The sequence below is a fragment of the Eutrigla gurnardus genome (assembly GCF_963514095.1).
Source record: "Eutrigla gurnardus genome assembly, chromosome: 21".
In the NCBI taxonomy this organism is placed as follows: domain Eukaryota; kingdom Metazoa; phylum Chordata; class Actinopteri; order Perciformes; family Triglidae; genus Eutrigla; species Eutrigla gurnardus.
In genome coordinates, this window is record NC_139932.1 from 3,440,893 (window position 1) to 3,468,864 (window position 27,972).

General features: G+C 43.9%; 1 protein-coding gene and 1 pseudogene across 2 annotated transcripts in view; both read right to left on the reverse strand.

The window, feature by feature from the left end:
* The window catches only part of LOC311031906 (uncharacterized protein), an 86,317-nt gene that overhangs the window by 55,786 nt on the left and 2,559 nt on the right, over positions 1–27,972 (reverse strand). The window lies entirely within an intron of this gene.
* Positions 9,654–27,913, reverse strand: LOC311032170 (NLR family CARD domain-containing protein 3-like; annotated as a pseudogene). Its single transcript, XR_014599376.1, has 8 exons — positions 27,815–27,913; positions 19,343–21,133; positions 18,350–18,523; positions 15,112–15,285; positions 13,452–13,625; positions 12,396–12,442; positions 10,133–10,203; positions 9,654–9,719 (listed from the first exon to the last, which is right to left on the reverse strand). The product of XR_014599376.1 is annotated as an NLR family CARD domain-containing protein 3-like (transcript).

A 27,972-nucleotide genomic window follows, 5' to 3' on the forward strand; every position in this document is an offset into this window, starting at 1 on the left:
AGCGTTACAGCGACAGTGGCCAGAAAAAACTGCCTTAATAGGCTTTTAGGCAGAAATCTGGTGCAGCCCTTGGGTTCCAACTGCATTTGGTGTTGGAGGTAGTATAGTTGTAGTAGCATTATCAGTAGTGGTAGTATTAAAAGAAGCAATAGAGCAGAGAACAGAACAAGTACAGAAGTACAACAGAGCACACAGCTCTCAAGGACTTGATTTTGGTATTTGATTACTTTATTTTTTATACAGAATCCCAAAGTAAACGTGCACAAAATGAGCCATGCTGTGTCTTGTATCTTACTGTTGGGTCAATAGGTTCTATTTGTACTCTGAGTTAGGCTGATACATTGAGAACCACTGATAAACGGTATTAAAAAATGTTTTTGCTGTATGGTAATGATGCTGGATGGGCCAAACAAAATATGGCCGTGTATGCGGTAAAATCTTGGTTGGCCCACCAAATCTCACTCCAAGGTTTGTTGAAAAGTTGGCAGCCCTGTTACAATAATCCCCTGACATATGTCACAAAGTCAGCGAAACTCAACGCAGCTGGACACCACTGCGTGGCAGAGTTGGCGGATTATAGATTCACATTGAAATACAAGCCTGGAACAGCAAATACAGATGCAGACTTCTTGTCACGCAGACCAAAGCCCATTGAAGAGGTCATGCGAGAATGCACAGAAGAATGCCAACAGGTAGCCATTGAATGTATTGGGAAAGCCTCAAAGAGAGATGAAGCAGGAGAAGTAAATTGGATCTTTGCTGTCACCTGTAATGAAGACGCGCTGCCAGAGGGATGTGAGGGATATCTCAGAGCCAATTCAGCCTCTTGCAGCAGAAGATATGAGAGCTGCCAAAAATGCAGATTTGGTCATAAGCAGAGTTTTGACCTTGAAAAAGACACATACCCACCTGAAACATAAAGACAAGGTGACAGAGACTGAACCTGTCCGACTGCTGCTCAGAGAGTGGCCTGGTCTGCAGATAGATGGCGATGGCATCCTCAGAAGAGAGACTGCGACCAGAACACAGCTTGTTGTTCCTGAGTCACTGAAGTCAATGACATAAACACCTACATGAGGAAATGGGACACTTAGGTGCAGATAGAATGGTGGCTCTTGCCAGAGAACATTTCTTCTGGCCTAAGATGAGACAGGAGATGGAACACTATGTCACCCGGGTGTGTCGCTGCATCAAGAGGAAGAAGCCTAACAGAATAACCAGATCACTGTTACAGAGCATTGAAACACCATTTGAGATGATTTCCATTGACTACGTAGTTGTTGATCATTTCACAAAGTATGTGCAAGCATATGCCACAAGAGACAAGTCTGGGAAAACCGCAGCCAGAAAGCTTTTTCATGACTTCATCATGCGTTTTGATTTCCCATTCAAGATTCACCATGACCAGGGAAAAGGGTTTGAGAAGACTCTCTTCCGAAAGCTCCAAGACTACTGTGGTATTCGTCATTCTGTCCAACAGCTTACACATTACAAACTCCTTCTACTAACATTCAAAGCTCTTCATAACCACGCCCCCCCATATCTCTCTAGTATGCTTCACCCTTATATCCCACCCCGTTCACTCCGTTCTTCATCTGCCGCCCTGCTTTCCACCCCCTCATTCTCACTCACCTCAATGGGAGCTCGAGCTTTTAGCTGCTCAGCACCTAGACTCTGGAACTCACTCCCACTACACATACGTACTCTAGACTTCATTGACACCTTCAAGTCCCACCTCAAAACACACCCTTTTAAATTGTCCTACTCCGTATAATTCTCTGTCCCCCATACGTTTTATCCTTATTATTTATTTATCTAGCAACGCTATGTCTCTTCTTTGTATATGTGTTCCCTGTGCTTTCTTGCCTAGCAGGTCTCCCTGGACCGTGGTGGAACCTGATCCGGACTGCACCGATGCTGTGGTCTTGTTTGACTGTTAGCGCCAGTATTTTAATTAAAGTAATTGACTAAAATCGGCATCTCTACTGTTACTAACTTGACTACTCCCGGGATTACTCCCGGGAGTCTGGCTATGCTTTCTGTCCAGCAGAGTCCACCGAGGTCCTGACTGATGCAGACTGCTAACTGGCCTGACGCTGGAAACACCACATTGTAGCTCCACCTGCTGCTGTGTGACTGCTCAACTACTCCTGCTTTTTGGTCTACGGTGACATTGTTGGATGGATCCATCTCGGCGTGGCTATGCCTGCTGCCATGGACTACTACTGTTGATACTATCTCTTCTGTTAATACCACCACTACTGTTAATGCTACTACTACCATACTACCAACACCAAATGCAATTGGAACCCAAGGGCCTAGGCTGCACAAGATTTCTGCCTAAAAGCCTATTAAGGCAGTTTTTTCTCACCACTGTTGCTGTAAAGCTTGCCCCTGGGTGATGTTGGGACTTTGAAATTGTGTTGAGCGTATTCTAGTCCTGCTCAATGTGTTAAGTGTCCTGAGATGACTTCTGTTGTGATTTGACATGTAAGGCGACCTTGGGTGTTTGAAAGGCGCCAATAAATAAAATGTATTATTATTATTTTTATTATTATTATTATTTTCCTTGTCCCGTGTGCGAAGATATGGCGGGCCCACCAATACTTCGATGGACTATTCACTCTTCACTACTAATGGACTATGGACACTAGTCTTGTATTGTGGCCATGAATGAAAAGAAAATTGACTATTAAGATAGTACAGCCTAATCATCCTATAAAGTGTAATTTACATTTACATTTAGGTCATTTAGCAGACGCTTTTGTCCAAAGCGACTTACAATAAGTACATTTGTCAAAAGAAAGAAACAAAGAAACCACAACATATCAATCCCGATAAAGTAAGAGCTAAAAATAGAACAAGTGTTAGATCCTCGTCTGAGTAAAGTAGTAGCTGTTTAGCAAACCTACCTTAAGAACAACAGTGCTATGATCAAAGTGCTATCGGTAAGGGGTTGGTTTTTTTTGGGAGGGGGAGGGGGGGGTGTTAGTGGGTCATCCTATGCAGAGTCGAGGTGAAGTCTGAACAGGTGAGTCTTGAGCCTTTTTCGGAAGATGGCAAATGACTCTGCTGTCCTGACATTGGTCAGGAGTTTGTTCCACCACTGAGGCGCCAGAACAGAGAAGAGTCTGGACTTTGCTGAGCGACATTTGTTTGATTTCAGCGATGGTGGTACTAGCCGGCCAGCTGAAGTAGAGGAGTGAAGTGCTCGCTACACCCAGGGTCCTTGCAGTTGAGGAAGGCAATACTGTGATGCCCTCGACAGTGACCGACAGGTCCATGCAAGGGCAGTCTTTCCCCAGGATGAAGAGGAATTCGGTTTTATTCAGGTTAAGCTTGAGGTGATGTGCAGTTGTCCAGACAAAGATGTCTGCCAGACAGTCAGAGATGCGAGTTGCAATGTGAGTGTCAGAGGTTGGGGGAAAAGAGAGGAATAGCTGGGTGTCATCTGCGTAACAATGGTAGGAGAATCCATGCGATGTGATTACAGAGCCTAGTGATCTGGTGTATAGTGACAGAAGCGGTCCTAATATTGAGCCATGAGGGACACCCGTGTCCAGAGAACAGGGTTTGGACAGAGCCATTCCATGTGACCTGAAAGGTGTGATTTGTCAGGTGCGATGTGAACCAGGGGCCTCATTTATCAACCTGTGCGTAGAAAAGGTTCTAAATTCTTTCGTAGGACTAAAACTTAGAATGTGTGTAAGTACAAAAAAAAAACGTATTTATCAAACGTGCGGACACCAGCTGTACGCACACCAGTAAGTAATCTGTGTTGATAAATCCCACCTGTTCTAAACTACCATGCTGGTGCATGTTTAGGCTCATTTGCATTCAGAAACGCCTCCAATTGACCATATATGGTAGCAGGAATCCCTTTAAGAACGCGTCAATCGACTTTTTCCCTCCCTGAAATCATGGCAAAGAGAGCGAAGAAGAGGAATTTCTCCGACACAGAGATTGAGATACTTGTAGGAGAACTGAGATGGCTTTAGTGCGTCTTGTCTCTAGCTCCAACATGGGTTGCAAATCACGGCATAAATCTATTAGTATATTTTTGGGGAAGCGGTACCTGCTGAGAAGCCACTCTGTGCTCTCACTGAACAGATCAGCACGCTTTTTGAAAACGCGTTCCCTGCGGAGCGCACGGTTCTCCAAATCCTCTAATAGTGCAAGATAAGCCATGGCACGTGCATTTCATGTTTTCTTTTCAGGGTGTCCTGTCACAGCTGTCTTTTATAACCTGTTACACAAAGTATTCATATTGTCTACTAAATTACAAATTGAGAAATGTAAGTAATTAGAGGAAACAGGGAACATGTGTGAGGTTTGAAATTGCTGAACACTGTGACTCTCTGAGTGCTTTCTATTTGTAGTTTCACTGTTCTACCACTAGGTTTTGTGTGTACGCATGGTAAGAGTTGTGCTTGAATTTACACATGTTCCTACGCACAAGTACAAGTTGATAAATCCCATACTTTGCGTGGGAATGTTCTTACGCACTCATTACGCACACATCTGTGCTTACTCACGGTTGATAAATGAGGCCCCAGGTTAGAGCAGAGGATTTGGTGGTTGACTGGTTGACTGTGTCGAATGCAGCAGATAGGCCAAGGAGAATGAGTGGGATGAGGCTCTGGTGTCCCACAGGGACTCGGTCACTGTGAGGAGGGCCGTCTCAGTGGAGTGAGCAGTCCTGAATCCTGATTGATTAGGGTCTAGGAGGTTGTTCAGCGAGAGATAGGATGACAGTTGGTTGTAGGCGGCACGTTCCAAGGTTTTAGAGAGGAATGAAAGAAAAGATACAGGTCTGTTGCTTTGGATGTCAGCAGCATCTAGGGTGGGTTTTTTAAGGAGGGGCTTCACTGTAGCCGTCTTAAAAGCTGCTGGAATGACACTTGAGGTGAGGGAGGAGTTGATCAGGGTGGTGAGGAATGGCAAGATGTCGTGTGAGATGTCTTGGAGAAGAGAGGAGGGAATCGGGTCAAGGGAGCAGGTGGTGGCACGGTTAGATGTAACGTAAGTTTGTGAACTTCTTCAGAGGTGAGGGGGCTAAAGCGGGTAAGGCCATCAGAGATTAGAGTCAGTGGAGATGGTTTCTGGGACGTTATAGGAGTGAACTAACTTTTTGACTCACCTGCCAAGGGGACCGGTAGATGAAAGAATCTACCGGCCAAGTAAATTTTTTACCGGCCAAATAATAAATTGCCTCTTTTTGTTGCATATATATCTGTTTCAGTACTTTTCATTGAGATAACAGTATTATAGAGCAGTACATGCTTAAAAAAGAGGCCAAAGTATTATTTAGAAATACATTTTAATATTATTAAGTGAATTTCATTCATTTCATCTCAAATATTGCAAATTGAAAACTTTAACAGTGCAAAACTGTGACAAAGGAAACACTCATTAATTACTCATCAGAACTGAGACAGAGAGAGAGAGAGAGAGAGAGAGAATGGTAGTGCAGATATACCGTTGAAATACGCATATTTGTTTATCTACTCTTCACATTTATTAAATGTATTTTCTCTTCCTGTTTCCCAGTGCGAGTTTAGATACACAAATATGATCGCATTTGTCAATCGCGGTATTTTATTTTGAAAATTGCTTTTATTTTGAAAATTGACCGGATTGTTTCGTGTTTCTTTGTGTGATTTACTGCCAGAATTGACGCGTTCGCTCGCGGCACGCGTAAAAAATAGAGCAGACGCCGAAACGATCGCTTCGCGGCGCTTCCGCGGCCGGTGTGGATCACACTCACGTGTCCACAGGGGCGATTTTAAACGCGTGTGGACGCGCCGCTTCCCAGTATTGCACGCTTTGTGGGCTGCCACTAGAGAATGATTGACAGGCGCTCTCCTTTAAACAACACATTTTTGCGAGCGTTCGCGAGCGTTCCCGAGGCGGCGAGTCGAGCCCGGCGCCTCTGATTAGCATAAAGTAGATTCGACTTCAACTTTAGGCAAATGAGGAGCGGCCAACTCGCGCGCCGTCTCTCGACATTCGCCGCGACGCTACCAGAATGCATTGCACAGCTTTTCACATAGACAATGAATGGGACGCGGGGAAACACCGCTGCCTGTGGACACGCACCTTCACTGTGCCAAACTTTTAAAGAGCGGTGACGCGCACGCTACGTTGCTTCGGGGGAACTATTTTCTACAGCGGTGACGTCAGGGGAGCTACTTCAGTGTGACACACAACAAATCACCGGTTTAGCTTGACGTTTGCTACCGTCATAATTGATCAGTTTACAGCTACTACAATGTTTTGTAATATCATGCATAATTTATTGCAAGAGCACGACCATCGGGACAAACATTTACCCGCACCAGTGGCATGTATCCCTCCAAAACTAAGTCGCCAGGGGAATATTTTAGTCGCATTTGGCGAGTGGCGACCGCTAGTTTACAGCCCTGCATATAGGGCATCTGAAGATTTTAAATGTGATCTCATGACTTGAACTTGTTCCCAAAGCCAACCACACCAGTGATGATGACATCACTGGTGTTGTTGGCATCAGTGATGTCTATCATGAGATAGATAGTCATGAGGCAAGGCAAGGCAAGGCAACTTTATTTGTATAGCACATTTCATACACAAGGCAGACTCAAAGTGCTTCACATCATAAAACAAAGTGAGAAGAAAAAAAAAATAGAAGAATTAAAAGAAAATAATAAAACATTTAAAAATGCATTACAGAAAGAAAGGAGAATAAAAACATATTTGCAATAATTAAAAACAGTGCAGACATTAAAAGATTTAGCAGAAAGCTATGGTGAACATGAAAGTTTTCAGTCTAGTTTTAAAAGTGGTCAGAGTTGGGGCAAGTCTTACATCTTCAGGAAGTTTATTCCAGCTATATGTTGCATAGTGACTAAATGATGCTGTCCCGTGATTGTTGTTTACTCTGGGAATCACTAACAGATTGGTCTCAGAAGATCTTAGTGGTCTAGAAGGCTTATGTAGTGGGAGCATATCAGTGATATACTTCGGCCCTAGACCATGTAGTGATTTATATGTGAGCAGGAGGGTTTTGAAATCAATCCTCTGACATACAGGGAGCCAATGTAAGGATTTAAGAATTGGTGTAATGTGCTCACATTTTTTGGTCTTTGTAAGAACTCTAGCAGCAGCGTTCTGAACAAGCTGTAGCTGCCTGACAGTTTTTTTTTCGGAAGACCTGCAAGGAGACCATTACAGTAGTCTAGCCTACTAGTAATAAAGGCATGTACAAGTTTTTCTAAGTCTTGAGCTGACATGAGCCCTCTAAGTCTTGCTAATTTTTGAGGTGATAGTAGGCTGATTTTGTTACTGATTTAACGTGACTGTCGAAATGTAAATCAGAATCCATAATAACCCCAAGATTTCTGGCTTTGTTTGAGGTTTTCAGGGACAGAGAGTGAAGGTGTTGAATTACTTTAAACCTTTCTTTTTTAGCACCAAAAACAATTATCTCAGTTTTGTCCTCATTTAGTTGTAGGAAGTTTTGGCACATCCATTCTTTGACTTGCTCAATGCACTGGCACAGAAGATCTATGGGGCGATAGTCGTTTGGTGATAGTGCTACATAGATTTGGGTGTCATCGGCATAGCAATGGTGGTCAATGTTATTATTTTGCATGATTTGTCCTAGTGGGAGCATGTAGATGTTGAATAAAGTTGGCCCCAAGATTGAACCTTGGGGGACTCCACACTTCTGATACAAAGTCGCCAATGGAAACAAAATAGTTCCTATCTTGTAGATATGACTTGAACCAGCTTAAGACTGTGCCTGAGAGCCCCACCCAGTTTTCCAACCTGTCCAAGAGTATTGAGTGGTCGACAGTGTCAAATGCAGCACTGAGGTCTAATAGCATTAATATTGAAGTTTTGCCAGAATCTGTGTTAAGACGGATGTCATTTACAACTTTAATAAGGGCCGTCTCGGTGCTATGAAAAGGTTGAAATCCTGACTGGAAGTTGTTGTGGCAGCCAGTTGAAGCCAGGAAGTGATTTAGTTGTTGGAGGACAACTTTCTCAATTATTTTACATATGAAGGGTAGATTTGAAATTGGTCTGTAGTTGTTGATAATAGAGGCATCTAGGCTCCGCTTTTTTAGAAGAGGTTTAATGACTGCAGTTTTGAAGGCCTTTGGGAAATTGCCTGATTGAATGGAGTTATTAACTATTTGCAATACGTCTATTGATAGGCAGTCAAAAACATTCTTAAAAAAGTTGGTAGGTAAAGCATCAAGGCAGCAGGTGGATGATTTTAGATTTGTCACCGTTTCCACTAGAGTTTTAGAGTCTATGGCATTAAAGCTTGCCATCATTGCTGTGTTACTTTTGCCTGAACAGGGTGGTGATCCAACTTTTTTGTTTGAGATATTGATGGCGCGTCTGATGCCTTCAATTTTATTAGTATAAAAGAATGCAAACTCATTGCATTTCTGCGTGGAGTGGAGTTTAGCTGGTATTTGTGTTGGGGGGTTGGTCAGTCTGTCAACAGTTGCAAATAGGGTTTTCGCCTTATTAGTGTTGTTGTTTATGATATTGGAGAAGTATGTTTCTCTCACACTTTTTAAGACTAAATTGTAGGCCCGGAGGCTCTCTTTATAGATGTCATGGTGAATATGAAGTTTAGTACTCCGCCAGATTCGTTCAGCCTTCCTGCACTCTCTTCTCTGGGCTGTCACAACATTACAACAATGTTTACAAGATCATCAGCATGACATGGGTTTAGAGGTGGTAACGAGGAGATGGCATTTTTAAAGAGTACATTGGCATGTTCATTGATGTACCACTTTTTGACCTTATTTGATTCTGTTTGTGTGTCAGGAATGAAAGAAATATTAAAGAAAACACAGAAGTGATCAGACAATGAAGGATCAGTCACAAAAACATCAGAAACATGGAGACCTTTTGTGATAATCAGGTCCAGGGTGTGTCCCTTACAATGAGTAGCCTCTTTCACATGTTGAGAAAGGTCAAATGTGTCTAGAATATTAAAAAGTTCTTTTGCACCCTTGTCATTCAAATCATCAATATGAAAATTAAAGTCACCAGTTATAACTAGGCAGTCAAAATGCTAGATGCTAGACAATAATTCAGTAAAATCATTGAAAAAATTTGATGAATATTTAGGTGGCCTGTAAATAATTAACAGGAGAACTCTGGGAGAGCATTTCAACACAGCACAAACATATTCAAATGATGGAAAAACACCAAGGGACATCTGTTTCCCCTGAAATGTATTTTTAAATATAGCAGCAACCCCTCCACCTCTTTTCCCAGATCTACAAACATCAATAAAATTATAGTTGGGGGGTGCTGTCTCGATCAGAATGCTTGCACTGTTATTTTGTTCTAGCCATGTTTCAGTTAAAAACATATCAAACAATCACGTTTAGAAGTGGTAATAAAATCATTGACTAAAAATTATTTGTTATTAAGAGACCTAACATTTAGCAGACCCATGTAGGGTGTTGATTTTATGATTTTATGTGTATACGTGCATATTTTTATCTTATCTATTTATTTTATTCCTTTTATCTTTCTATTCTGTACTTTTTATTGTGTTTTATCTTGTGCAGCACTTTGGAAAACCTTGTGTTTGTTAAAATCGGATCTAAATAAAGTGATTACATGCGTGTGAAAAATTAGCTTCATGTTCGGTGTGAACACGACTTCAGACCTAAAGAGGACGCAGATACACTGATCCAGACCAGACTCTAAACCCAGGATAAAGAGGTTCAGTGAATGTGGTGTTGACGGTGTGGAGGTGGATCAGTTTGTCAGAGGAGACTCTGTAGAAGGTCAGAGTGCCAGCAGGACAGTCCAAGTACACTGCTACCACACCAGAGGAGGAGAAGAAGGTGGAGATGTGTGTTTGTTTGTTTTTGTGACAGATAGAGTAATGACCAACATCACACATCAGACTCCAGGACTGATCATTCCCTCCAAACCAAGAGTCACATCCTCTTCTCTTGATTCCTCTGTAACTCACTGATATACAAACCTTTCCTCTCCACTCGACCTCCCAGTAACAGCGACCAGTCAGACCGTCTCTACACAGCAGCTGAGGACGTGAGACAAATCTGTCTGGATGATTTGGATATGACTGGTCGTCTGACACATGTGTCACTTTCCTGTTGTTGTCGTCCAGTTTGAGGTTTCTGCTGACTGTGTTTGTGTCCAGTTCCATTTCACAGACATCTGATGGAGAGAACAAACACAATGCAGCTAAAGGTTCATCTCTGTCTCCCACTAAACTACATCCCCATACAACTCATCTACACTCTCTATTATGTTTCCAGGGAAACAACCTGTTTTCTGGACCGAACGGTCAACGTTTGAAACCGTCTGAAAAAACGTTAACGAACAAATAGGGCTGGGCGATATGGCCTAAAAATAAAATCCCCGATTTTTTTATACCAGATCCGATTTTCGATTTTAATCAGACAAAATAATTATTTCAAATGTAAATGACAGAACATTAATTTCCCTACAAGGAATAAAGTGCCAAACTTTCTGTTAAAAGAATTTTCTCGTAAACGAATAAATTCACCCAAGGAGGAGATCGGAGACAAAAGTAAAGTCGACGTCTGACTTTAATCTTGTACAAGAGGAGCAGTTACAATGCAACAACGTGTGAGGATGCTACAGAGGAAGTGCTCAAATCACTGTTTTGACTTGAGTCTTTTAAAGGCACAGGAGATAACGCGTCATTGAAAACATGTAATACAAGACATCATGTGCACAGGGCCCCTGATAACGGTTAGCTGTTCTACAGGAGAGCTTTAGGGCCTGTTTAGGTCATCAGTGGAAATACTAAAGTCATTAACAGTTCAGCGCATATGTACCAAAGTCATGGACAGTTCAATATATGCTTTAAGGCATGGGGCCTCCTAAGACATGGGACCTCAGAGGTCACCGTGGATGCTAAAGTCGTAAAAATACTGAGACCCCTAAAGCTCTAACACAAACAGAGAACACTAAAATCATGTGGTTATACAAAATTCTTATAACACTTTCAGTTTCACCATCATACCTCATTTGTAAAATATAAATTAAGGGTTGCTCTATTCTCTTAAACAAAGAGAAATTAATAAAGTGCAAAATTAGCTTTCCCTTTTTGTAAAATAAAGTGCCTCACTGCCTCTAGGGCTAAAGGACACATTCTGAAGCTGCGTTGCGACTTTATCGCATGTAGAGTTGTACAGATGGGGCAAGGCAACTTCTGCAAAATACTTTCGGCTTGGTAACTGGTAACGGGGGTCTATCGCTTTCAGCATGCGGATGAACCCAGCCTTTTCAACTGTATATATGGGAACCATGTTTGGCGATGTGAAACGCCACCGCATCGGTGATGTCTTTCCACTTTCTCCCTTTCCTTTCATATGGGGTCCTATGTGCAAATGAAGCGGCTAACGTTACCTGCTTCTTTATTGTTTTGAGGCCATCGTTATCCTTCGCAGCAGATTGCAGGGCAACACACTGCTCCCACTCGGCTGCATGCTTACGTTTAACGTGCTGCAACAGGTTCGTTGTGGCGCTGCCTTTTGTTGCCACTGCATTAAAACAGAGTATACAGCGTACACTCGTTTGCTCTTGGTCAGCTGCTGTAAACCCAAACCATTTCCATATGACTGAGGTGACGGAGCCTTTTTTAGGAAGTGAATCCTCGCTGTTTTCTGTGCCATGTTGATATTGTCAGAGAACTAGTGGAGGGAGGGGGAGGGGAGCCGAGAGAGAGCAGTAAACTACTGTGGTTTTTACCCAAGTTAAAGGAAAAATCGATTTTCATTTTTTTAACATCGTCCAAACAAATAAATCCGATTTCAATTTAAAATCGATAAATAGCCCAGCCCTACGAACAAAACAAAAACACTACAAAACGACATCATTGGTAGTAAAAATATCACAGTTCGGTCTAAAATTAGTAAAGATTGAAACCAGACCAAACTGTGATCTGGTCTGTGGACTAATGTGAGCTACTATGGTAGAGCTCTGGGGGACCACAGACCCAGGAGACAACATCTGGGTCCTCCATTTAGGATTCAGGGACGTCAGGACGACAGGAGGACGATCTCAATGCTGAGACGCTTTAGAGACACAGAGTCTCAGGAACTTATCTCTTCACTTTAAATATTTAAACTCACTCAAACACGACAACAACGGGAATGTTGGGTATTCGCCTCCGTTGCCGTCCGGCAGGAATTGGCGTCCATTTGAGTCTCTGCGTTGACTTTGTGTGTAATTGAACGTGAAAATGTGGCTTTTGGTGTGAACAAAACACGACATCTTTACAGCGACGAAGAAACAAACGCTACATCCTGATTAGAATCGGATTTCAGTCATGAACACGTTCAAATCTGGAGCGGCTGAGTTACTGAAAACATACTCACACTTCATCAGACCAGGTCTCAGTCTCTGCTGTCCCCCATGGTCCACCCTGCAGGAAGACATGCAAACACCAGTAAACATGAAGCCCAGCTCCTCAGTCAGAGACTGTTGTCCATCTGTCCTCACCTGAGAGTCCAGTCTGATGTCTGTCCATCTGTCCTAACCTGAGAGTGTCCAGTCTGATGTCTGTCCATCTGTCCTCACCTGAGAGTACAGTCTGATGTCTGTCCATCTGTCCTAACCTGAGAGTACAGTCTGATGTCTGTCCATCTGTCCTCACCTGAGAGTACAGTCTGATGTCTGTCCATCTGTCCTCACCTGAGAGTGTCCAGTCTGATGTCTGTCCATCTGTCCTCACCTGAGTGTCCAGTCTGATTTCTGTCATCTGTCCTCACCTGAGAGTGTCCAGTCTGATGTCTGTCCATCTGTCCTCACATGAGAGTCCAGTCTGATGTCTGTCCATCTGTCCTCACCTGAGAGTGTCCAGGCTGATGTCTGTCCACCTGTCCTCACCTGAGAGTGTCCAGTCTGATGTCTGTCCATCTGTCCTAACCTGAGAGTCCAGTCTGATGTCTGTCCATCTGTCCTAACCTGAGAGTACAGTCTGATGTCTGTCCATCTGTCCTCACCTGAGAGTACAGTCTGATGTCTGTCCATCTGTCCTCACCTGAGAGTGTCCAGTCTGATGTCTGTCCATCTGTCCTCACCTGAGAGTGTCCAGTCTGATGTCTGTCCATCTGTCCTCACCTGAGTGTCCAGTCTGATTTCTGTCATCTGTCCTCACCTGAGAGTGTCCAGTCTGATGTCTGTCCATCTGTCCTCACATGAGAGTCCAGTCTGATGTCTGTCCATCTGTCCTCACCTGAGAGTGTCCAGGCTGATGTCTGTCCACCTGTCCTCACCTGAGAGTGTCCAGTCTGATGTCTGTCCACCTGTCCTCACCTGAGAGTCCAGTCTGATGTCTGTCCACCTGTCCTCACCTGAGAGTCCAGTCTGATGTCTGTCCATCTGTCCTCACCTGAGAGTGTCCAGTCTGATGTCTGTCCATCTGTCCTCACCTGAGAGTGTCCAGTCTCCAGTGTGAACCCTCCAATCCAGCAGACAGCAGCTTGACTCCTGAGTCTCCTGGATGATTATAGCTCAGGTCCAGCTGTCTCAGATAGGAGGGGTTGGAGTCCAGAGCTGAGGCCAGAGAAGAACAGCCGTCCTCTGTGATCAGACAACCTGACAGACTGAAGACACACACAGTTCTGTCACTTCTGGGGAGTTTTTAAAATGAGAAAAGGTTGTAGAAATTATCAGAAATTATCAGTAACAAGTATTCTCACAATTAGAGTAAAAACAAAACACAGCTTTGAAAATCCTTCATTCTTAAATAAATGGTAAATGGCCTCATTTATATAGCACTTTTATCCAAAGCGCTTTAGAGTAATGACTGACATTCACCCATTCATACACCGACGGCAGAGTCAACCACGCAGGGCGACAGCCAGCTCGTCAGGAGCAATTAGGGTGAGGTGTCTTGCTCAGGGACACCAGCCACTCAGCTAGGAGGAGCCGGGGATCGAACCGGCAATCTTGTGGTTGTCACCGTTCCTCTTTCAGAGCAGCCATGTGAACTTATCTATCGGCTCTAGATTTCACCTACCTGATCTGTCAGCTGTCAGTGAGTCTGGTCACCATAGAACCGTCACTCACAGAAACTCCAGTTTGCACAGATTTGATTAAGTTCGGAGTTAACGTCTCGCCCCGTTGCATTACTGGGTAATTAAGTGTCTGCAAGTAGCAACCAGTGAGGTGATTTAGCCTCCAACCATCTGAACCAGTGTACTGATGCTAACACTGCAGCAGTAAAATGAAAATGCTCTGTCATCATTTAATAATTCTCAATGATCTATCAGTTATGGGCCTGGGTCCAGATAGGATGGGGTCTGGGTCTGGATCTGGGCCAAGCTCCACCTCTTAGTGACCCCTAGCTATAGAGCCTTTTACAGCCAATGTCATCAAAAACGTGTATGTGCACATGTTGGTGTTAAAGTGGTGTTTTGTCTCAACCATCCAGACGAGTTAGAAGCTTTAAACTTTGAATTAAAACTGTTAGCAGCATCAAAATGTCTGCTTGGTTCATGTTCAGTTGTCAGAGTTGATATTTCAATCAGGTGCATTCTCTCTGCTGGCCACCAGGGAGTGTTTTCATGAATAGTGTGTGTAAATTGCATCTGCATACCTTTGAGTCTGCATGTGGGTCCTCCCTGCTGCTTCAGCCACGTGACAAGAATACCAGCTCATTGAATATTAAACACAATCTACTAAACCTTGTAAAAAGTGGTTAAAACTGGCTCCACCTTGACAGCAGAGACACTCTGGTGTTGTAGTTCAGGCTCACATGTTCATGGAGGGACGTTCACAAACGTAGACTGACGTTTGCAACAGCATTTATAAACGCCAGCTGAAGAGGAATCCGAAATGTATGATAAAACAATTACGGTGGGAAACCAAACGCTACTCTGTCTGAGTTCATAGCCTCATGAGGACAACAGCATTTATAAAGGCCAACTGGATTTGTAAAACTATTAAAACATCCAACGGCAGGGAAGAGAGAAACAAGAAGAAAACAGAAAACAGACATTTCGTTATGAGGAGAGTTTTGTTTTCTTGAGTGAGGTTGGTGCATGTAAAAGTAGTCAATGAAAGCTTCTCAAAGTCATTGAATCTGACCTGAGAGTTTCCAGTCGACAGTGTGGACTCTTCAGGCCAGCAGACAGCAGCTTCACTCCTGAATCCTGCAGGTCGTTGGTACTCAGGTCCAGGTCTCTTAGACTGGAGGACTGGGAGCTGAGAACTGAGGACAGAACTCCACAGCTTCTCTCTGAGAGGTTACAGCCACTGAGTCTGAAGAGGAATCAGAAATGTGTGATGAAACAATGACAAACAACTGTTCGTCACTTTGGCATTATGAGGTTCTAAATAACATTTTTGTCATAATTAAGTTATTCACATATTCTTATTCTGTAACATCTTAGAAACACAATGTGAGGTGTTTTATTTAGGAAACAAAAAAGTCATTTTTACAAAGTCAAACCACATTAGCTCTATAAGGTTCTACTTGTGAGCCTATCAGCAGGTCAAATGCACACAGGAAGACCAATCAGGTTCTTCTTCATACATAAGTCAGCGCATGTGTCGATCCACTCCCCACTATTTAAGTTTTACTTTCGGTTGTGAATCAGTTCATTTCTGACAACGTGTTTTTTCTTTTCTTTCGGCTGAGGCGCGGTGACAAACACTTATAATGTAGAGAAGACGCCAATGCTCTAGGCCCGAGATAACAGATAACACAATAGATCTGTTTTGTTGCTGGATGGAAACTTCAGCGTGAGAAATCAGGGGTGTGGCGTGAGAGAGTGTGAAACCAATCAAATACGTGTCTCATGGCCAATGCGTGAGCCCTGTTGGCCGGTCTCGCTGTCGGCGGAGGTAAATAAAGGCTGGTCTCTAATGGAGGCCGGGGCTATTATTAGAACCAACGTTTTTCTGGGCAGGCCTCAACATTATGCTTGTGATAGTAACATGCAAGTACCACAGGGGCGCAATGTTTGCTAACGAATCCAAGCCATAGCTACGGCAGGGCTCTCAAGTTTTTAACTTAGTAGGCAGCGTTATTTCCACGCTTCCCATTCGCAGTGCAATGCCTACGCGTCGCGGAGAATTTGGCTGAAGGTACGTGTCCACAGGCAGCGTTATTTCCACCCGTCCCTTCATTGTCTACATGAGAGGATTTACGGTATGTAAGAAGCCATGCAATGCCTTCACGTTGCTGCGAGTTTTGAGAGATGGGCGCCACCTCCCGCAAGCTCTCGAAAATATTTTAAACTGACCGTTGTCAATCTGAAATAAAGACGGATTCAGCAACTGCATAGATTATTTCTAAATACATTTTTCAGAAACACATTTCGGTGAACTATTGTCGTAAAATAAGAGAACGTTTCCAAACGAGCCGCCATGTTGGTATACTGGCAAGCGGTAATATGGCAACTGCGGAGCCAAAGAGGAGACTTTTTCAATAAATGAACCTAGTATTTTATAGGTTCAAATAGACACAAAATCTTGTTTTTATTAATTCTACTGGTAGTCTGTTTGCTCAAATAGAAATAGAGGCCTGTCTCTAATTCTGGCCTCCTTCCAATAAAGGCCTGGGCCGTGATGCGCTTGAGTAAATAAAGGCCCGGGCCTATATTAGAGGATTTACGGTATACTACTACCAACACCAAATGCAGTTGGAACCCAAGGGCCTAGGCTGCACTTTCTGCATAAAAGTCTATTAAGGCAGTTTTTTCTGGCCACTGTCGCTGTAACTCCCCTGGCTGACGTTGGGACTTTGAAAATGTATTAACTCTGAAAATCATGAGCGTATTCTAGTCCTGCTCAAAGTGTCCTGAGATGACTTCTGTTGTGATATGACACAATGTATAAAGTTGAATTGAATTGAACAGTTTAATTGATATTCCATGTGTGAATGAACAGTGTTGGTCTGTTGGTTTACTGGCAGCAGAGTTGATTGTAACTGTTATAAATTCCCTTTGTGAGTAAGCAAAGACACCCTGTTAATATGTTAATTTGTTAAATATAATGTTGATCTAAATATGTGAATCATTTTAGTCAGGCAGCTTACAGGGCAGCTATGTTTTACGTTTGGGGTCCTTATACAGTCAGCGTGATGAACAATGTGTGTAATGAACGGCTGCTGAAAAGTTTATATAAAAGAAGTTGGAAACGTCGTGGACGTGGAAACGTCCTTATTCCCTAACCGGAGTACGATCACGGGTGAAGTGTTCCCAGCACAACATAGTTCTTCAATAGTAACAGTAACAGGAAGGAGGAGCTGCTGGACCTGAACCAGCTGTCTAAAGAACCAACAACTTCTTTCCTGCCCTTTGTGAACCATCTGCCATCTGAAAATTGAGTTTGGCTTTTGTGATGTTCCTGATCCGATCCCGTTTTTTCTCTTCTGTTGCCCTGCCTTTGTTTATTTGCAGTTTTTTGAGCTTTTATGTTATTAAACCTCCGTTCCAGTTGTCTCTTTGTCTGCATCTACTTTTGAGTCCTAATCTGTGTTCCATAGTATTGAAAAACATGAGGAAGCTAGCATTAGCTGGCTAGCATTAGCTGCCAGAATAACATTGGGTAGTTAATATTAGTTTCCACATTAACATTAAGAAGCTAGCGTAAGTTGGCTAGCATTCATTGTCAGACTAACATCGGGAAGGTAGCATAAGTTGGCTAGCATTAGCTCTCAAACTAACATAAGTAGGCTAGCATAAGCTCAACATTAAATGTAACTTATGTTGACACTGTCCCAACACAAAAGATTATGAGGAAACTCTTTGTATTTCTTGAAAATCATTGATTCTTTTCATGTTTTACAAGATAGAATCTTATAATTCTAAGCAGAAAGTGAGTTCTTATGCTGCGTTCACACCAAACCTGAGGTGATATTTGAGTTTGACTGTAGGATAAATTGGTTTTAGTAGTGGGATGATTTGAGTTTAGTCACGACACTCACGCTAGACGCACCAGAAAGGAGGCGGGGCTTATCTTAATCCATCATGGCTGAAATAACCACTATTTCTGCTTTGACGTTGTTGTGAAGTTCAAGATACGCCAGCCTGTCAGAGTTCATTCATTAACGCCAAATGGATTTATAAAACTATTACCATCGAACGGCAGGGAAAAGAGAAACAAGAAGTTTGGTTTTGACGAGTGTTTTGTATTCTTGAGTGATTTTATCTTTTGCTGGCAAGTATTACCAGCAGAAACATTGTTTCATCAGCCATGTCATCAGATTAGTAGCAAAAGTGTCTTTTCAGGAATAAGAGCAAAGAAGTGAATATTTGGTGCATGTAAACGTATCATTGAAAGCTTAATAGGTAAACTTCTCAAAGTAGTTGAGTCTGACCTGAGAGTTTCCAGTCGACAGTGTGGACTCTCCAGGCCAGCAGACAGCAGCTTCACTCCTGAATCCTGCAGGTCGTTGGTACTCAGGTCCAGGTCTCTTAGACTGGAGGACTGGGAGCTGAGAACTGAGGACAGAACTCCACAGCTTCTCTCTGAGAGGTTACAGCCACTGAGTCTGAAGAGGAATCCGAAATGTGTGATGAAACAATGAAACAAACCACTGTTCGTCACTTTGGCATTATGAGGTTCTAACTGACAATTTTGTCATAATTGAGTTATTCACATATTCTTATTCTGTAACAACTTAGTAAAATGAGGTAAGGTGTTTTGATTTAGAAAACAAAAAGGTTCCATTTCCAAAGTCAAACCATCTTGGTTCTATAAGGTTCTACTTGTGAGCCAATCAGCAGGTCAAATGCACACAGGAAGATAATCCGATTCTGCTCCTTTGTTGGCTAGCATTAGCTGCTAGACTAACATGAGGAAGCTAGCACAAGCTAATTTCACATGTTAAAAAGTATGAGAAAGCTCTTTGTTTTCCTTGAAAATCAGTTTCTTTTCATGTTTTACTATATAGAATACAGTTTTTGGTTCAAGGTGACATATTTCAACTTGTGCGAATGAAGCGTATTCAACTTGTACGTGTTATTTGTGCTATTTGTGCTGCCCATTGCAAATTGGCTCCTATTTACGCCTTTGCATTAACTTTGTATGCAATTAGGCTGCTTGACAAATTCACTTTGTGTTTGTTGTGAGCAGCATTGGGGTTAGAAGGTCCTATTCACATTAGACCCATTCCCAAGAAGAAGAAAAAACATTACATTTGTTAGGATTTAGATATTGTACATTTAGGGTCACTTTTAAGTATAAAAAATACTTGTTCCATATATGACTTAATGCAGTTTGGAAAACCAATCAAATCATTCAGAATGCAGATAGAACCTTGTAATTCCATAGTGGTTTGTTGTATTTTGAATATAAAAACTATATTTACAGAGCTTTGCTGGAGGCTTGGACCACAGGCAGCAGCCTCAGGAGAACATCCTCTGAAGCAGAGTATTTCTTCAGGTCAAACACATCCAGACGTTTTTTTAACGACAGTAACATGAAGACCAGAGCTGACCAATGAGAAGGAGACAGTTTATTGTAGGAGAGACGTACAGTTGGATCTCCTCCACCAGAGAACGATCATTCAGTTCATTCAGACAGTGGAACAGATTGATGCTTCTCTCTGGAGACAGATCCTCATTAAGCTTCTTCTTGATGTACTTGACTGTTTCCCGATTGGTGTGTGAGCTACTTCCTGTTGGTGTCAGCAGACCTCGTAGGTGTTTCTGATTGGTCTCTAGTGACAGACCCAGAAGGAAGCGGAGAAACAAGTCCAGGTGTCCGTTTGGACTCTGTAAGGCCTTGTCCACAGCTCTCTTGTGCAGATGTGTTAGTTTAGGTTTGTCTCTGATGACTTTAGACGCCCCAGAGGTTGTTTGTTCTTCTGCCATCATTTTGACACCAGACTTGATGAAGGTCAGATGGACATGAAGAGCAGCCAGAAACTCCTGAACACTCAGATGGATGAAGCAGAACACCTGCTCCTGGTACAGTCCTCTCTCCTCTCTGAAGACCTGTGTGAACACTCCTGAGTACACTGAGGCTGCTCTGATATCGATGCCACACTCTTTCAGGTCGTGTTCATAGAAGATCAGGTTTCCTTTCTGCAGCTGCTCAAAAGCCAGTTTTCTCAGAGACTCAATCATCTCTCTGCTCTGTGGACTCCAGTGTGGATCCGTCTCAATTCCTCCATCATACTTGACGTTCTTCAGTTTGGACTGAACCACCAGGAAGTGGATGTACATGTCGGTCAGGGTCTTGGGCAGCTCCCCTCCCTCCCTGGTCTTCAACACGTCCTCCAGAACTGTAGCAGTGATCTAGCAGAAGACCGGGATGTGGCACATGATGTGGAGGCTCCGTGAGGTCTTGATGTGGGCGATGATCCTGTTGGCCTGCTCCTCATCCCTGAACCTCTTCCTGAAGTACTCCTCCTTCTGTGGGTCAGTGAACCCTCTGACCTCTGTCACCATGTCGACACACCCAGGAGGGATCTGATTGGCTGCTGCAGGTCTTGTGGTTATCCAGAGGAGTGCAGAGGGAAGCAGTTTCCCCCTGATGAGGTTTGTCAGCAGCACTTTCACTGAGGTGGACTCTGTAACATCAGTCAGGATCTCGTTGTTGTGGAAGTCCAGAGGAAGTCGACACTCGTCAAGACCATCAAAGATGAACGCAACCTGGAACCCTTCGAACATGCAGATTCCTGCTTCTTTGGTTTCAGGGAAGAAGTGATGAACGAGTTCCACCAAGCTGAACTTCTTCTCTTTCAGCAGGTTCAGCTCTCTGAAAGTGAATGGAAACATGAACTGTATGTCCTGGTTGGCTTTGTCTTCAGCCCAGTCCAGAATGAACTTCTGTGTTAACACTGTTTTCCCGATGCCAGCCACTCCCTTTGTCATCACTGTTCTGATTGGTTCATCACTTCCAGGTGAGCCTTTAAAGATGTCTTCTTGTCTGATGGTTGTTTCTGGTCTGTCTGGTTTTCTGGATGCCGTTTCAATCTGTCTGACCTCATGTTCCTCATTGACCTCTGCAGTCCCTCCCTCTGTGACGTAGAGCTCAGTGTAGACCTGATTCAGGAGGGTTGGGTTTCCGGCTTTAGTGATGCCCTCAAACAAACACTGGAACTTCTTCTTGAGGTTAGACTTGAGTTTACTTTGGTACACTGCCCCAACGGTTCCTGAATAAACAACAAATGAACTCAGTTAGTGGATCCTACAAACCCTTTTACAGTCTATGAACAAGCCATGTATTAGAGCCATGTATCCCTATAGTCCTTCATGAGCTTCTTTCATGATTAAATCAGAACTATTGGAGACAAAATCTATCAGTTGCACCTGATGAAGCTAACAGAAATAAAATAAAATACATAACTTACAAGACAAACAGAACTGGAAGGATATAACCGTTTGAAATGCAGCTGCAAAGCTCAGTGAGTCAGTGGAGTGCCAGAATAGAAAGAAAGAGCCTCTCTCTTTGTATCGCTTCAATTTGTGGTTTTGGTTTTGACAGGAACATTTTGCAAAACTGACTATAAACTATCAGCTTTTTAAGGCAACAAAAGATGGAAACACGATGGCTGTGGTCAAAAAGTCAAAACATTTCGGCAGGAAAGAAGTTTTACTAAAACTCCAACACCTCTCAGGAACACAGGGGGAAACCGCTGGAAGACACGGACAGAGTAACCAGGAAGAAAAGTAAAAAAAATGACATCATCAGGTCTTTTCCTCACCACCTTTCCTCGACCTTGAGGGAATACGTCATGGGGGGAAGGAAAGATGAGAAGGAGAACTCATCATGATTTAGGGAAAGACGACTGCAGTGCTCAGAGAACCTGATTGGCCTTTCACTAAGCTACGCCATTATAATGAGACAGCTGATGATTGACAGCTGATGATTGACAGCTGATGAGTGACAGCTGATGATTGACGTGGTCCAGCAGCTGGTTCAGGTCCAGCAGCTCCTCCTCCCTGTTACTGTTACAATCAACTCTGCTGCCAGTAAACCAACAGACTAACATTGTTCATTCACACATGGAATATCAATTAAACTGTTCAATATCAACGTTCACTTTGTACAATAATGTGAATTTAAGCGTTCAGTTCTATGTTTACCTGTTAATTATTTATTATTGGCCTGATGCTATAACTGATGCTTCTTGTTATTGAACTAACTCTCCCATTTACTGCTGGAACACTGTAAATGTCCTGCTGTGGGACAAATAAAGGATTATCTTATCTTCAATGAGGACAGCTCACTAATATTATTTCATTTCCAAGGTCAAACTGACATTAAAAAAGGAATCTAGGCTTTCAGTCACAATAGTTTATATGAAAAATGAAGCTATGAATAGTTTAACAAGAAGGGGTTGATCTATTTCTCTCCTTTTTGGAGATAAAACATGTATTTATGTTGATTATGAATGTTGTATATAAGAATTTGTTTTTGACAGTTTGCTGAATTTTTCATTTTTGTATAGTTTTTTTTATATTTGAAATAAATTAATATAGAAGACTGGTTACCTGTCCAGGGTGTACCCTGCCTTCGTCACGCTGGTGAGGTAATGTCTCGTCTTGGGTTTTGGTTGCCAGAGTTTTTCGTTCGTTCGTTCGTTCGTTCGTTCGGTCGTTCGTTCGTTCGTTCGTTCGTTCGTTCGTTCGTTCGTTCGTCCGTCCTGTCGTGTCCACAGCCTTGTCCACAGCCTTGTCCACAGCCTTGTTGAGTCCTAAGTTAAGTATTGCCAAGTTTTGTTTTCTGTCTAGTATTCCTCTTAAGAAGAGCGATTTTGTCTTGTAAATTTTGAGTCAGTCTTTTGTTTGCTCTAGTCAGTTTAATTTCATTGCTTTTGCTTTTCCTCCGTTGGAGCGTTTTTAGTTTGTAGATTTTCAGTATAGTAGAGTAGTTAAGTTTATAGCCTGTGCGCTTTTCCTCCTTGAGTGAGTTTTGTTTGATAAGATTTCCTAGATTATAGTTTTCCAAGATCAGAGTAGGTTTCCCTGTTTCCTCCCGCGGGAGTGTTTTTTGTTCTTGATTGTGTTCTGTCCTAGTTGTATTGTCCTTTGGACATTTAGAGTTCCACAGCCTGTTGTTTTATCACTCTGTCTTCTGAGATACTGCAGAAAATAAAGCCTGTCATTACAGTCCTATTTATCTGCCCCAAGTCTGACAGCCTTCACCCAATGACAGCTGGGATCGGCTCCAGCCCCCCTGCGACCCTGAATACAGGATAAGCGGTAGACAATGGATGGATGGATAAATTAATATAGATTAAATTAAAGCAACACTTAAGAAGTTTTCCTCTTCGGTCCCCCTACAGGTTGGAAGCGAAATTGTCCATTACTGCCGTCGTAAATAATTTAGCCTACCGTCGCACGCACGTTATTTGTTTGTATGCAGAACTGGCTCTGGAAACGATGAATGATTTGAATGATGTCCAGTGACAAGGTAGAGTAGCTAACGCCTTAGCTAAGATTAGCTAACATGAGACATAGCGATAGTTACATATATATTAGCACAATAGCTAACGCCTTAGCTAACATGAGCCAATAAAATAATCGACAATGTATTGTACACAGATGCACACTGTTGGACAAAATATGATTACCGGTATTATTTACATGTCCAGCAGCAACAAAGCCAAGTCAACATCCGTCTTGCATTTTGTAGCCTCCTTCAGCTCTCACCAACGAGTGTGAGCCGGTCCGATATTCACTCTCGTTCTAGCTCTTTCTTTGTCATGCTCCCGTTTTCTTTCCTTCGCCTCATCGGACATTATACTCCTCCTTTTCTTTGCAGGCTCTGCCATGACGGCAATTTAAAACTACCTAGCTGCAAGGTATCTTCCACGCACCTGCCGGGTGTTCTCCCACTGATCTCTACGCAGAGCCTCCACCTACCGGCTTTTGTAACACTTGCCGTAAAGCAGGTCAAATTGTAGTCTCATTAGAACTACAAAACCACTACCCGACGAGGGAAAGTTACATAGTGCGGTTACAGCCGATAGAGGGCCGCAGAGCGAATGCTGAAGTGCCGTTCACCCGGTTTTGAGGTGATGAACCACTGAAACTATTTTGGAAACATTATTTTAAGGCATTAAAAACTCTTTAGTGTTGCTTTAAATTGTCATGTTATGTTAATTAGTATATGTCTGCATGAAAGTAAGTGTTAAATATGCAAGATCGGCATATCATGTTTTCTGAGTTGTGCATCACTAAAAATGTAAATGTTGCTGTCGCAAGGAATTGTGGGTCGGCATTGTCTATGGCCTTTGGTAAAGGAAGGTGTTTCCTAAAGGAGACATGAAAGGAAGAATTGAAGCACCTTTCCTTAACATTTAGAGTTTGCACCAGCTATTGTCATTGCTGACACTCGGATCCTTCAGGTCCTTTATTCCATGAGGAACCTTCCTCAGAGAAAAATACTTTTCCACCGCAGCCACAGAGGGCCCTAGTTTCGTAGACCAGGCGCAGTCAGCTCTCAGCGCACCTGCACCACGCCGACGGGGTGTGTCCGCCTAGACTTTGCAAGTTTCGTGCACCGCGCAGGCTCGCGCAGGCACACCCGCGTCTCGCCCACCCGCGCAAGTGGGAAAGAGGGAGGAGAAGAAGGCGTGAAGGTACGTATCCACAGGGGCGATTTTAAACGTGTGTGGACGCGCCGCTTCCCAGTATTGCACGCTTGGTGGGCGGCCACTAGAGGATGATTGACAGGCGCTCTCCTTCATACAATCACGCGCACAGTTCATGGCTGCACCTGATTGGACGATCGCTTTCACAGCTGTCCTGTCTGCTCCGGAGTTCACGCAGACCAACATGGCGGCTCGTTTGGAAACTTTCTCCTATTTTCACGACAATAGTTCACCGAAAGGTGTTTCTGAAAACATTTTAAGCAAGAAATAAGCTATGCAGTTGCTGAATCTGTCTTTATTTTAGATCGACAAGATTCAGTTTAGAAGATTTTCGTGACCGTTCGCGAGCGTTCCTGAGGCGGCGAGTCGAGCCCGGCGCCTCTGATTAGCATAAAGTAGATTCGACTTCAACTTTATGCAAATGAGGAGCGGCCAACTCGCGCGCCGTCTCTCGACATTCGCCTCGACGCTACCAGAATGCATTGCACGGCTTTTCACATAGACAATGAATGGGACGCGGGGAAACACCGCTGCCTGTGGACACGCACCTTGAGTGGGAGACGAGGAGGAGACGAGGCGTGGACTGAATACAGCCGATTCAGATCTTCACCAATCAAATGAGCTCCTCTCCTCTCCTTTAATGGGTTAGGGGAGGTTCAGTGCAAGATCCGTCACTTGACAACCCGATGACAGAAGCAGCGCCGCCGCTCCCACCACGCGCATCACGCGCTGTGCGCGCGTATCATAATAATAACAATGCCGATATTATAAAAAACAGGAGAGAGAGAGGGAGATGTTTTGGTCCGAGAGGCTGAGTTTCCGTTACGCATGCCAATCCGCCTTTGATCTGACGTCAGATGTGATGGGACAATCTATATAGATATAAATTCACGTGTTGATTCAGTTAGTTGCATTAAATAGTGTTTGTTGTGATTATTTATTGCATTTAAATGTGTCTGGAACTGTGGAAACCTGCCTGTGAGGTCTCGGTGACGTGTGCGCACTGCGCGCCGTCAGTCAAACTTCCACTCCGGCAGCTGTGATTCCCCTTGAATGAATGGACTTTATTTGCGCTTTTCGCCGAGAGTAGACCAGGTTGGAGCTGGCGGGCTTTCGGCGAAGTCTCAGCGAGGCTTTTTGCCACGAAACTTCCGCTACGCCAAGCTGAATCTGTGATGCCTCCCCCTGCTTAGAGGTAAGATCGGGCCTAAAAAATCCAGCCCGACCCGACCCAGGCCCGCGGGATTAAAGCCCGACCCGGCCCGAACCCGAGCAATTAACTTGATTTGCAGGCCCGAGCCCGAACCAAACCCGAAATTTCATATTTTATTTGTGAGGACTCAGAGTACGTCCTTAAGAATCTAGCGCGGCACTTTAAGAGAGAGAGAGAGAGAGAGAGAGAGAGAGAGAGAGAGAGCGCAGAGAGAGAGACGGGGAGAGGGAGAGAGAGAGAGCGCAGAGAGAGAGACGGGGAGAGGGAGAGAGAGAGAGCGCGCAGAGAGAGAGAGCGCGCAGACTTATTCCTCAGTTTAGTATCTTATTCTCCACACATCATTTATACATTTCTATAAACATATATTAAAAAAAAATAAATAAATAAAAAAAATAAAAAAAAAGGCAGCGAGAGAGAAGCCCGGCCCGACCCGACCCGAACATAATGATTGACATTTTATACCCGACCCGACCCGAAATTCGGGTCGGGTCGGGTCGGGCTCGGGCTCGGGCTTAAGATCTTACCTCTACCCCTGCTACGCCGCCACACCCATCTTGGCGCAGGCGATCCACCAAACTGCCAAACTGAACGTGCGCAAGGCTGCGCGGGTCGAAACTTGCATTACGCCGGCTCCGCCACCCTGCGCCGCCGCCCTGCCTGCGCCGCCGCCCTGCGCTGCGCCACGAAACTAGGGCCCAGAGTCTCCATCTTTCTGAGCTCAGCTTCCTGTTCCACTATAGAGACACTGACCTCTGGTGGCATCTGCTGGTCACTACAACACATCACAATACAGCATCTTAAGCCCCTTTTAGACGGCCTTTTCATTGCGGGAGTATTCCGCCATTATTCCGCCCCGTCGTCAGTATAAACGCTCGCCAAGGTGGAAAGGCGTAACAGAATATTACGCCTCTGAGACCCAACGGAGGTCGTCACAGAGCCGCATCAGAGGCGAGGCGAGGCGATACGGCGTTCTATCTAAACGCTCCGAGCCACCGAGGCGGAAAAGACGTAGAGCGTAGATCCGAAGCAGATAAAGCGCCGGTAGTTGCTCGTACGAGGCCGCCATTATACGCATCGACATGTTTGTGATGCAGCAACTTCGCTTGTGGTTGAAGAGTCACAGCGCAGTGGGACGTCTCACTCGTTCCGTAAAGCCGGGGTTCTATCTAAATGCAGACACCGTTACGCTGCAAACAAAGTTCTATCTAAATGGTTCCGGCATATTGTGACCTGCCTTCCCGCCATTACGGTGGAACCGTCTGTCTTAAAGGGGCTATAGAAAGAAGACGGTATTGATGACGGTGTTGAAAATAGTACCGTTGGGATTTCTAAATATCCTGGTATACCGTAATCCTCCACGCTGAGGCGCCACCATTAAAAACACCAACAGAACATGGAGGTGTCCTCGTAGAAGCCTGTTTTAAATACATCTGTGTTTTTATCGACCAACCATTTAGTTCCTACGAGCTGAAAGTCACCAGTTAACACGGTCACTGGGTGAAGTGAAACACCTGTTTCTCTGAAACGGTCGTGATCCTGTCTGAACTCTGTAGAACTTGAGTGTTAATAATAATAATAATAATAATGGATTGGATTTTGTATGGCGCTTTTTTCCAGGAGACTCAAAGCGCTCTGACAGGGTACCAGGTTCCATTCATTCACACACAGTCATACCGGTGGTGGTAAACTACCACAGTAGCCACAGCTGCCCTGGGGCAGACTGACGGAAGCGTGGCTGCCATTCAGCGCCTACGGCCCCTCCGACCCCCACCTCAAACATACAGCAGTCATACACATTCACACAAGGCAAGCTGGGTGAAGTGTCTTGCCCAAGGACACAACGACCATGACACAGTGACAGGGCGGGGATCGATCGAGTGTTGGAATATCTATTCTGACATCCGAACATGTAACAAACATTGAAGTTGTTTGCAGTCTATTAAGAGTTTGGAAAAATGAAGTTCTTCATATTGAATCCTTCTCTTCTTTCCACCATGTTAAATCTGTTAAAATCCTCTTACTGATCTGCAGACAGTCAGCCAGCTCCTCCTGCTTCATTCTCCTCAGGAAGTGCACTGTGATCTTCTGAAAAGCCTCTCTGCTCCTCCTCTGCTCTTCATCCTCACCGTCCAATAACTTCTCGTCCTCACTCTCCAAGCATTCTGGGTAATCTGGACTC